This window comes from Saccopteryx leptura, chromosome 6 (assembly GCF_036850995.1).
Source record: "Saccopteryx leptura isolate mSacLep1 chromosome 6, mSacLep1_pri_phased_curated, whole genome shotgun sequence".
NCBI classification, from domain to species: Eukaryota; Metazoa; Chordata; class Mammalia; order Chiroptera; family Emballonuridae; genus Saccopteryx; species Saccopteryx leptura.
The window spans coordinates 49,611,365-49,623,534 of NC_089508.1; positions in this window are offsets into that span (position 1 = coordinate 49,611,365).

A 12,170-nucleotide genomic window follows, 5' to 3' on the forward strand; every position below is an offset into this window, starting at 1 on the left:
GCTCAAGTTTCAGACAAACTGTGGCATTCAGGCCAGGGTGGCAGAGCTACTTTGTAGGTGGAACGACCTTGAGGTCCCCAGCTTAGATGAGCCCTCCTCTCCATGCTCCTGCCCCCTTGGCCCTCTGAGCTCAGTGCCCACCTGTGGGGGCCGCGGAGGGAGAGCGCACCGCGAACAGCTTCATGAATAAGGCCGTCTGTGGGGGCAGACAGGGGCCATGAGTGGACAAGAAAGGGGCTGAGGGTCCACAGCTGGTATAGACAGGGCTGAGGTTCAAACTGAGATGGGACTCAGCCAAAGGCAAGGGCTTTCTCCCCTCTGATCTTGGGGCTTGCCCCTGAGGTGGAGGGTGACCCGGTGCTATCCAGAGCCTCCTCCGCGGCAGCCTGGATGGCCAAGGACACTTCTAGGTATACGGCTGGGACAGAGTGCTGGCTCCAGGAAGAGGGGGGCTGGCGCTGGGCCTGGGGCTTTCTAAAAGTCTAGGTGTGGCCCTTTTGAAGTTGTGTTCTCAGGAAAGGCCGGCGGAAGCCTTGCTGTGCTCTTTGTCCACACCCAGCTCAGGAGCTGCTAGAGGCGGAGGCAGAAGTGCTGCGGGGCCTCCCGGGCCCGGCGGGAGCGCGGCTCCCACTCGGCGGACGCTGCGGCAGACCCAGTCTGCTTGCTGCGTGGACGGCCGATTCACACAAAACACCCGGCAGGAAGGCTTCATTCTGACAAGAGGATTTAAGCTGATAATCACAACCAGTGTTTATCAAGCTCTTACTGCAGGTCGGACACAATATCTCCTGTAACGCTCACCAAACCCCATGCCTACTATTATCCTGGTTTCATCACCTGGAAAGTTGAGGCAGTGACTTGCACAACGTCACACAGTTGGGACTCAACTCAGCCCTGGTCCAAAGTTAGTGCTCTCAATTGCTGTGCTATACTGCCTTTCTTCGTAATCAGAAGGCACATTTCAGAGTCCAGAAATTAAATATATATACAATTCTTCCTGGAACATGTCTTCACCACAACATATATTCTTATAGCTAATGTTCAAAATATGACTCCTATTCACATTAGGCAGCCAATCTCGAGGCTTTCACAGGATCAAGCCTTTGAGAAATTGTCCACTTATGGGAAATATGGAGAACTTATAATCAATTTCAGACATTAGAATACAGAGAGGTAGAGATCTATTAGCTATTCCAGGAAAATTAAGATCCTAAAGGGGCAAAGTGACTTGTCTGAGGTCACTCCATGAATTAAAGGCTGAAATTGCATTAGATTGCCATCTGCCTATCTGGGCTTTCTTCCTCCACAAAAACTCTTGTGCAACTGTTTTGGGGGTGGTTTCTGACATGGATACCAGAAAGCCCCTTCAGGTCCAGTCCCTGCCGTAGCAGCCTACACGGTTTATTTAGTTTGCCTTTGAACGGTCCAAGTGTAATGTATTTCTTCCAAGACATGGATCTGAGCAAGCCCAGTGGATTGTCCTGGTCCCCAACGAAAGCCGCTGGGAGTCTGAGAAAAGCAATGGTCAGTCTTCCTCACTCTCAAGTCCCTTTCTGACCCTTAGCTGAGTTTGAGAATACTTCTGAAATCCCTGCTAAATATTTTAGCACGGGGAGGGAGCTGCTAAAGAGAGGGAAAAGATAGTTGAAGGCTGTGTAAATATTTAATTCAGCCCCAAGCTGGTATCCTTAATTACAGAACATTAATGTCTTTATCATAATATTTCTGAGTCTAACAACAAACAGCCCTTTTTCAGGCTCACATCAAAACCCCGGTCGGAAGACTCCAGACAGAGCTTCTTTCTATTACTTGAACGCTCTGTTCCCTCTATTCTCCCAGCCCACACTCCTGTTACCCTTCACAACCCTGGCACGTCCTCATCACCGAGGGCCCAGGGAGAGGTGGGACAGATTGTATCATTCCTGCTTACAGATAAGAAAACTGAAGCTTAAAGGATCAGGGAAGCTGGTAAATGCTGAGCCCAGAGTTTCCCACCCAGATTTTGAGCATTTCCTGCCGCACTGTGAGGTCCACAGGGAGGCCACCAGGACCATGGGCACCTATGACTCCATCCTTCTGGGAGTTCAGTTTCCCTGTACTGGTAATGAATGGCTAAAGGGAGCCAGCAGATCACTCGGAAACAAAGGCCATGTAAGACTTATAGCCTGATTCGTGTCCACAGCTGTCAGGGCTGGGGGTCAGGGGCCTCAGGCGGGAGGCTAGTCCCAGGCTTCCCAGAGTCAGAGTCAGCACCGGCCCCGCCCGGCCCGCCCAGGCCCCGGCTCCAGCTTCGCATTTTGCCTCCTTATCAGCAGTGGCATCCCTGCCTCCATCCATCAAACCAGGGCCGGGACTTCACTCCTTTTCTCTAGTTCTCATGCACTTGGCAAATGGCTGAGTCGGGACTTGAACCCAAAGTGCATGTTCTCTTGGTGATCCCAGACACCACGCTTGCCCAGCTGACTCTCTTCACAGCAGACCTCGGGTTATCAGTCAGCCTGCCCCCAGTGTTTGGTGAGTGCCACTTGTCGGGCTCCATCCTGGCTGGTAGAGCCTCAGTTTGGGGCTTTACCTTCCCAGTGCAAATGGCACCTGTCTACTTGAACTGAAGGGCCAGTGTGCCAAGGAGCATTGCGGGGTCTCTTCACCTCAAGACTGGGTCAGGCCTGACCTGTGGTGGTGCAGTGGATAAAGCATCGACCTGGAAATGCTGAGGTCGCCGGTTCGAAACCCTGGGCTTGCCTGGTCAAGGCACATATGGGAGTTGATGCTTCCTGCTCCTCCCCCCTTCTCTCTCTCTCTCTCCTTTCTAAAATGAATTTAAAAAAAAATTAAAAAAAAAAAAAAAAGACTGGGTCAGAAGCTCACAGGGTCCTGAGCTCACACGGGGGAAGGGCAGGCTTTATTTGGCCCCTGGTATCTTTCTTCCTTCGCTCATTCATTCATTCTAGAGATCCTTACTGAGCACCCTGTCTGTGACAGATGCTGTGGTAAACTAGAAATGTCACTTCCCAGATCCCGTGACTGTGTTACCTGACACAGGATTTTGCAGATGTGATTAAGTTAAGGATATTGAGATGGGACAATTATCCTGGATTATCAGAGTGAGCCCTTTGTAGTCATAATGGTTCCTGTAAGAGAAAGGCAGGAGGATCAGCATTCAGAGAAAGAGGTGTGATGATGGAAGTCGAGGACAGTGGGATGGATGCAGCCGTGAGCGAAGGATTGAGAGCATCCTCTGGGTCAGTGGTGGTCAACCTGGTCCCTACCGCCCACTAGTGGGCGTTCCAGCTTTCATGGTGGGTGGTAGTGGAGCAACCAATGTATAAATAAAAAATAGATTTAACTATAGTAAGTTGTTTTATAAAGATTTATTCTACCAAACTTAGCGAAAATCCAACATTAAGTACTTGGTAAGTAATTATTATTATATGCTTTAACTTTCTCTAACTCTGCTTTATAAATTTTATAAAGTAAAGTTACTTCCCTACTTTATAAATCACCGTTACAGTGGAACCGGTGGGTGGTTAGAAAATTTTACTACTAACAGAGATACAAGAGTGGGCAGTAGGTATAAAAAGGTTGACTACCCCTGGTCTAGAAGTTGGAAAAGTCAAAGAAATAGATTCTTCTGGAGGCTCAAGGGTTGGTACACATCTGTACCAACACCTGGATTTTAGCTCAGTGACACTAATTTTGGGCTTCTGATTTCCAGAACTGAAAGATAATAAATGTTGTTTTAAGCCACTTTGTTTGTGGTAATTTGTTAGAGCTGCGATGGGAAACTAGTACAGACGCCAAGATAAATGGGATGTGGTCCCTAACCTTGAGGAGCCCTTTATGTGGCCCTGTAGGATCCCCTGAAGGGCTTGTTAAACATTGACCCTGGGCTCCGCCCACAGACTTTGGGATTCAGTAAATCTGGGCTGAGAATTTGCATTCTAACAAGCTCCTAAGAGATGCTAAAGCCGCTGGCTGGGGACCACACTTTGAGAACAGCAGGTGCAGAGCAGTGGTTCTCAAATTTTAATGTGCATTCAGTGTCCTGGGGACCTTGTTCACATAGAGGTTCTGCAGTTAACTTATTCATTTATTTGTTGACGTGTTTATTGCCTGAACCCTCTGCTAGAATGTCAGGGCTGTGAAAGCAGCCCCTTGGCTGTTGGTGGTAGGGCAGGCCTGGCAATAGATTCACAATGAACATCTGCTGACCGGATGGGTAAATGAGCAAGGGTTTGGAGCTTGCCAGAACTGTTTAGGCTAGACTTGGTGGTGTGGGCGTCCTGGGTGCCCTTGCTGATGCCACAGAGTGTGTGAAATCCCACGAGGACAGAATGAAGATCAGGAAGAAAAAGGGGATGGAGAGGAAGCAGGAATAGCCACAAAACAGGAGCAGCTGGAGGAGAGGGGAGAGTGAGGATAATGCTAGGGGCGGGGGTGTTTCCAGAAGGAAGGGAAGTAGCAACTCCAAGAGCAGAGCGCCACAGGGGGCCTCTGGACGGGGCTGGAGGGAGGACGACCTAAGCACATAGGCCCTGTCGTTGGCAGCTGGGTGCCATCTCCTCTGTGAAGAACAGCTGATTAGGGAGGGCTTAGGGGCCAGACATCCATTTTTTCTCTCTCGACTTAATGAGACAATTTATAAAAGCAATATGCATATGTTGGGAAACATTTTGGAGAATTCTGAGAAGTATAAGGAAGAAACTGAAATCGCCTATAACTACTATGCCCAGAAATGAGTCATATATATATATATATTTATTTTATGTATTTCAGTCTTTATTTAATACAAGTATTTAACACACACACACACACACATAATTTTCCTTCATATCAAGGCAATACTGCTTATATCTTTAAATATTATTTCTTTTACTTAATATGTTGTTCCATAAATATTTTAATGTTATTTTGAAGAGCAAAATACAATTTTGAAAGATAGTTAATATCCTTTTGTAGAAATGTGCCGTAAGTTAACCATACCCTGATAGCAGTCTCCCCTTATCCGTAGCTTTGCTTTTTACAGTTTCATTTACCTGTGGTCAACCTCAGTCTGAAAATACTACATGGAAAATTTCAGAAATAAACTATACAAAACTTTTAAATTATGCACTGTTTTAAGTAACGTGATGAAATCTTCACACCTTCATGCTAGCTGCATATGCCCCCGCCCCTCAGTCATTTGGTAGCTTACTGGGTTATCAGAGGGAGACAGATAGAGAAAGAGAGACCTCATTCACATAACTCTTATTAGAGTATATTGTTATAATTGTTCTCATTTATTATGAGTCATTGTTATTAATCTCTTATTGTGCCTACTTTATAAATTAAACTTTCTCATAGGTATATATGTATAAGAGAAGACATGATACAGTATGCAGTATATATATGGGCCAGTCACATTTGCAGTTTTAGGCCTCCACTGGGGGTCCTGGAACATATCCCCCACATACAAGAGGGGCCACTGTATTTTTGAGTATTTGAGTTCCTTCACTGTGGTGCTGATTTACATTACCCTCAGACGAATGATGTCCGGCGTCTTCCATTTGCCATCCTTATTTCTTCTTTGCTGCAATATTGTTTGAAATCCTTTGCCTTTATTTAATTGGGTTATTTCTTACTGCTGACTCCTTTACGTATTCTGAATGTGAGTCCTTTGTCAGAGATACGATTTGTAAATGTTTTCCTAGACTGTTTCCCTTTACAGTGTCTTTCGCAGAACAAACGTTTTTAATATTGATGAAGTCCAATTTATTATCAAGTTTCTTTTTTGCCGTGTAAGCTTTTGTTGTCTATAAACTTTGCTGAGACTGAAGTAAAAAATTTTTCTCCTGTATCTTCTGTTTTTAAAGATTTGAATTTTACATTTAAGACTATGATCTATTTGGGGGCTAGTTTTTGTATATGATGTGGGGTAGGTGAGAGGTCTCTTTCTCTCTCTCTCTTTTTTTTTTTTGTCTTGCAAATCGAGGTCCAGCTGTCCCAGTCATTCATGAACTTGTTTGTGCAAAGCACGAGAGTGTTCACCCTGGGGCTGGATGCTCACATGAGCACATCCCCATTGACACACAGAATGGATACAGGAATTTGCTTTTCCACCACACTCCTTTCCCACAAGGGGAGACAGTGCTGGTGAGAAGTGCCTTGGGCTTGGGATTAGAGTGCTACTTGTTTCTGGCCTGACTTGGCTTCTCTAGAACGAGCCATGCCATCTCCCCAGGCCTGTTTCATCATCTGAAAACCACCACCACCAGTCCTGATCAGATCTCACCGTGTTGTCTGAGGGCTATGCAGGTGCAATGCGGTAGCAGGATTCTGAACATGTGCACTCACAAACTGGAGCTTTTCTAAGGCAAGGAGCTGGGCCTAAGAGGCACGGGTGGGGGACCGGGGTGGCATGAATGGGACGGGAACTCCTAATGCACTACTATGGAGCTGTATCTCTGGAACTTCCAGGAAGCAGCTGCAAAGACTGCTTGGTTTTGCCCTATTCTCTATTTCTTTCTTTTTCTTTTCTTTTTTCCTTTTTTTTTTTTGTATTTTTCTGAAGCTAGAAACTGGGAGAGACAGTCAGACAGACTCCCGCATGCGCCCCACCGGGATCCACCCGGCACACCGCTCTGCCGCGACCAGAGCCACTCTAGCGCCTGGGGCAGAGGCCAAGGAGTCATCCCCAGCGCCCGGGCCATCTTTGCTCCAATGGAGCCTCGGCTGCGGGAGGGGAAGAGAGAGACAGAGAGGAAGGAGAGGGGGAGGGGTGGAGAAGCAGATAGGTGCTTCTCCTGTGTGCCCTGGCCAGGAATTGAACCCGGGACTTCTGCACGCCAGGCCGACGCTCTACCACTGAGCCAACCGGCCAGGGCTATTCTCTATTTCTTTGCAGTGAAAGGGCTTTCCTTGCAGCCTGAGGGATTGAAGTTAGACATTAGGAAGAAATTTTCTTCTGCTTGAGGCAGAAGGAAAAAGAGATAACTAAATTAACGATGGGGAGAGTAGGATGGATCTTCCTGGTTGCACTTGTCTGAATTTCCTTTCTTCCCGTGAGATCTGCTGTGGGACTGACCCAGCCAAGCCTCCTCATGCTCAGTGCTTGCTCTGATGCGAGTTGGTTTGCTCAGGAAAGTCCCCTGATGCCCTGCAGGTGGCGCCCTCGTGCCGACTAAAGAGGAGGCGCAGATTCGGTCCAGCGGTGTGACAGCTGGGACCTGCAGTCAGATGTCTGGTCCCTAACCTGCACCACACAGAGCCTCACACTAGGGGTTCCAGGACCCCAGGCCTTAGGCCTAAAGGGGCCAGATGTAGCTGCTCTGGCATTAGTGTGAAGACAGAAAACCCTGGGTTTCGGGGCTGTCCGCCTGCCCCAAACCGTTCAAGGGCCCTATCCTGTGGACGTTTCCCTAGGGTGGTACTCAGTAAGTGGCGAGTCACCTCCTGATGCTGTCTGTCCCTCACTGCTTGAGATACAGAACAATTTCTTAGTTTCTCTGTTTTCCTACCCTAAAAATGTGAATAAGCCCTCCAACTTCCTAGAGCTGTCAGGACATACAATAAGCACTTATTAATGTTAGCAGTTCTTGTTATTCAGCACACAGGATGTGCCAGAGTCAGAAAAAGTTATATTGCTAAGTAGATGGACATTGAATGCTAGAATCACAAGTGGTTTTATTTTTATAAGCCAGTTAAGATATAATTATAATTTTTAAAAGTTAAATAGAAAATCCCAGGTTTAAGTAATTTTGATTTTAAATTTTGGTATTCGTTACTTATAATTTGTATTTGGCCTTTAAAATTTAACAGATATTTATTACTAGTTTAGAAAAAATAAAATTATTTTCACATACCTTTTTAAAAAGTTCATTTTCACAATTGATTTAATTTACATTGCCATGATGAAAATATATTTATATTCAAATTTTATACTCAAGATAAAGTTATTCTTATTTTTTAGTCCTATGGATAATTGAGAATGAGTCCAACTAGAGATCACAATAGAAAGAACAATTATGAACGTGGAGCTCAGACAAAAAGAGGTGAAAAGAAATAGAAACTCTCTTTATTGTAGCAATAGAATATCTTGGATGTAGCAGTCTCCTAAAAATTTTTAAAACTGCCAATAACAAAAGTGAGCATATTTTACCTGTAACCCTAAAAAACACTTGTACAATTACTAGAAACAGAAAAAGGAGCTTACTAAACAGCCAACTGTGGACAGTTTTTTTTGTTTTTTTTTGTTTTGTTTTTCCTGAAGCTGGAAACGGGGAGAGACAGTCAGATAGACTCCCGCATGCGCCCTACCGGGATCCACCCGGCACGCCCACCAGGGGCGATGCTCTGCCCACCAGGGGGCAATGCTCTGCCCCTCCGGGGCATCGCTCTGCCGTGACCAGAGCCACTCTAGCGCCTGGGGCAGAGGCCAAGGAGCCATCCCCAGCGCCCGGGCCATTTTTGCTCCAATGGAGCCTTGGCTGCGGGAGGGGAAGAGAGAGACAGAGAGGAAGGAGGGGGGGGGGTGGAGAAGCAAATGGGCGCTTCTCCTATGTGCCCTGGCCGGGAATTGAACCCGGGTCCCCCGCACGCCAGGCCGACGCTCTACCGCTGAGCCAACCGGCCAGGGCCTGTGGACAGTTTTTAATAAAAATAAGTAAACACCAATAGGGCACATCAATGAGACGTTCTTAAAAAATAAAATGATATATCCTGTATTCAGCCAAACTGAATATTGCATTTGGGGTAGGGAGAGGCACTAATGACATAATATATACAGAAAACAAAATAATAAAAACTAGGTTTAGTAGAAATAACTATAAATTTTGATGCTAAGATAGGCAAACGTAAGATAAAATTTTAAAAAGTGAAATAATTATCTAGGATGCAGACTTCAAAATGAGATTATTAATTTAGAGGGCAAAAAGAGAAGAAATTGAATATAAAATTTAAAAAATATATAACTTCAATCAATTAGATTGTATAGAGACAAAAGTTATATCAAATGACTAATATTTATTGTATGAGTTTTTTTTGTTTTTTTGCATTTTTTTCTGAAGCTGGAAACAGGGAGAGACAGTCAGACAGACTCCCGCATGCGCCCGACCGGGATCCACCCGGCACGCCCACCAGGGGCGACGTTCTGCCCACCAGGGGGCGATGCTCTGCCCATCCTGGGCATCGCCATGTTGCGACCAGAGCCACTCTAGCGCCTGAGGCAGAGGCCACAGAGCCATCCCCAGCACCCAGGCCATCTTTGCTCCAATGGAGCCTTGGCTGCGGGAGGGGAAGAGAGAGACAGAGAGGAAGGCGCGGCGGAGGGGTGGAGAAGCAAATGGGCGCTTCTCCTGTGTGCCCTGGCCGGAAATCGAACCCGGGTCCTCCGCATGCTAGGCCGACGCTCTACCGCTGAGCCAAGCGGCCAGGGCTGTATGAGTTTTGAACTACAGAAAAAGTCAAACTGAAAAAAGGAGTACTGTATTTTCATTAGTTTTATGCATTTATGAGAAGTATAGGTTTTGATTACAGTCACAAACTTAACAACAACTTTCAATTATAGGCATCACTTTTAAAAATTGTCAAGGGTAAACCTCTGATAATGCCACTAAATATGATCATGAGAAAAAACTGTATGAGCCAGAATTTTAACCCCAAATGAAGAAGCACTCTCTGCACTGTGTTCAGTGTATAGTTTCAATTCATACTAAGAGATGTGGCTTCAACTGTGCCAATGCAATGGCCTTCGTAGAATAATTCAGCAATTATATATTTTCTGGATCTGTCCCAAGACAGAACATCTTGATGAAACTCATATCAAATTTGGCCTTACAACCACTCACAGACACTTAATGGGAAGGTCAGCAAATGCTCTTAAAGGCGCCAGCAGTAATTTGGACAAGATGCGATATGATTAGAAGAGTTCAGTGAAACAGCAGATCCTCAACGGGCAAATCATGGTTCTTGACAGAAAATACAATTATTTTTAAATTTTGTGCTACCCATAATTATTTGGTATAAACTCTTGCATGTCAATAATGTTAGCAAAATATTATTTTTTAAAAAATCTAAACTGGCTGTCACTTTTTAAGGGACTGAAAATATTTTTTAATGTTTAGAGAAATTTTTGAAATAAAAAGAACATTCATAGAACTACCATATGACCCAGCAATCCTTCTACTGGGTATATACCCCCAAAACTCGAAGACATTGGTATGTAAAGACACATGCACCACCATGTTCATTACAGCATTATTCATGGTGGCCAAGACATAGAAACAACCAAAGTGTCCCTCAATAGAGGACTGGATAAAGAAGATGCGGTACATATATACAATGGAATACTACTCGGCCAGAAGAAATTATGACATATTGCCATTTATGACGACATGGGTGGACCTTGAGAACATTATACCGAGTGCAATAAGTAAATCAGAAAAAGCTAAGAACTATATGATTTCTCACATAGGTGGGATATAAAACTGAGACTCATGGACACAGATTAACGTGAAGTAGTTACCAGGGAGGTGCAGATGTGGGAGTAAAAAGGGACAAATATATGGTGATGGATTTGACTTTGGGTGATGGGTATACAATATAATTCACAGTTCAAATGCTATAGAAATGTTTACCTGAAACCTATATACTCTAATTGATCAATATCACTTTGTTAAGCCTGACCTGTGGTGGCGCAGTGGATCAAGCATCAACCTGGAATGCTGAGGTCACTGGTTCAAAATCCTGGGCTTGCCTGGTCAAGGCATGTGTGGGAATTGATACTTCCTGCTTCTCGCCCCTCTTCTCTCTCTGTCTCTCTTCTCTAAACTGAATAAAGAAATAAATAAATTTTAAAAAATCACTTTGTTAAATTTAATTTACAAAATAAAATTTTTAAAAAAGAACATTTATATAAAATATGCAGAAGTGATATACCAAGAAAACAAAAGGAAATTAGGAAACACAAATAAAATGCTCATATGACTATAAAGAAGATGCACTTTTTAAGGGACTGAAAATATTTTTCAAACAGTCCAGTTTATAGAGACCATTTTCTGGTCATTAGCGATCAAGGCAGAGTCTCAGCTGAAGAGAGATTTGCACAAATGAGCAAAATACTGGTATTTTTGGTATTCTTTATAATATCTCAGGGTTGAAAAGTGTGAAAGAACCTAAATGCCACATGGATTCTGCACGCCAATTAAGAAATGTAAACCAACATACTGCTTTCCTCATCAAGACAGTCCTGGGATGAGAACTCCAGGCGCACTGAAGAACGTACCTGCAGACACGTCCCCCCGCAGCCCCGTAGCTCGTCACTGACCAGCACCCTGAGCAGCAGGCTAGATGCGGCTTCAGGAAAGGCGGAGACCTGTAAGGGACAGAGATGTGTATGGGAAATTAGAATATCACATAGTGTTTCCTGTAATAATAAGTTACCATAAAAACGCCCATTACTGTGTTTGAACATGATAGGTAAAATTTAGGATTCACCTTGGCATCTGAGTACTGCTGTAAGGAGTATATTGATAATTCCAGTTCCTGTTGCTTCAGAAAACTGAAGGTTCTCCATACAAAATTTAAAGCAAAACTGTTTAAGAACTCAGGAAAAACGGTCTAATTTTTGGCATGTTTGCCACGAGACTTAAAATTTTGTAAAAACCCTTCTTAGAAATTTTATTGGAATAAAGAGAAATTTTAGGAAATGAAGAAATAATGTATAACTTATGTGTTCTTATTTTATTATTTTTTTCAAACATCGCTAGCTCGTCAACAGAACACTCAGACATGCCTAGTAATGATTAAATGCTGTCATCTTTGATCTTTTACTTTTAGCTATATAAACACCAGTTCTCAGTCATATGGAAAACTCTATTTTTCAATTTTGTCATTATTAAGGTATTATTTGTAAAGGTAAGAGGAGAAAAATTTTCCTTCTATGGCAGTGGTTCTCAATCTTTCTAATGCCGTGACCCCGCAATACAGTTCCTCATGTTGCGGTGACCCCAAACCAAAAAATAATTTTGGTGGCTACTACATAACTGTAATTTTGCTATAGTTATGATTCAGAATGTAAATACCTGATATGCATTATGTATTTTCCGATGGCTTTAGGCGACCCCGCTGGGGTCGCGACCCACAGGTTGGGAACCGCTGTTCTATGGGCTTGTGAGACAGATTAATAACTTTAA